The sequence below is a fragment of the Neopelma chrysocephalum genome, unplaced genomic scaffold, assembly GCF_003984885.1.
Source record: "Neopelma chrysocephalum unplaced genomic scaffold, ASM398488v2 Primary Assembly neopelma1_95220, whole genome shotgun sequence".
Lineage (NCBI taxonomy): Eukaryota > Metazoa > Chordata > Aves > Passeriformes > Pipridae > Neopelma > Neopelma chrysocephalum.
Genome location: NW_020923908.1, coordinates 5,072 through 5,281, shown reverse-complemented (window position 1 = coordinate 5,281; position 210 = coordinate 5,072). Strand labels below are relative to the sequence as shown.

The 210-nt window shown below is 50.5% G+C and overlaps 1 long non-coding RNA gene across 1 annotated transcript in view; it reads left to right on the top strand.

The window, feature by feature from the left end:
* LOC113980793 overlaps positions 1–210 on the top strand; it is a 9,558-nt gene that overhangs the window by 4,794 nt on the left and 4,554 nt on the right. The gene's annotated exons all lie outside the window — the stretch shown is intronic.

Genomic DNA, 210 nt, shown 5'->3' with positions numbered 1-210 from the left:
GGGCAGAAAGGGGCCTCTGGAATTCTCTGGGAGATCCTGAAGTCTTTGGGGAAGGAAAGGTGGGATTCTGGGGAGGCTCTTGGATCCAGATCCATGGAGAATTGTGGATCTTTGAAGCTCTTGGATCCAAGTCCATGGAGAATTGTGGATCTTTGAGGCACTTGGATCCGGATCCATGGAAAATTGAGGATCTTTGGGGCACTTGGATCC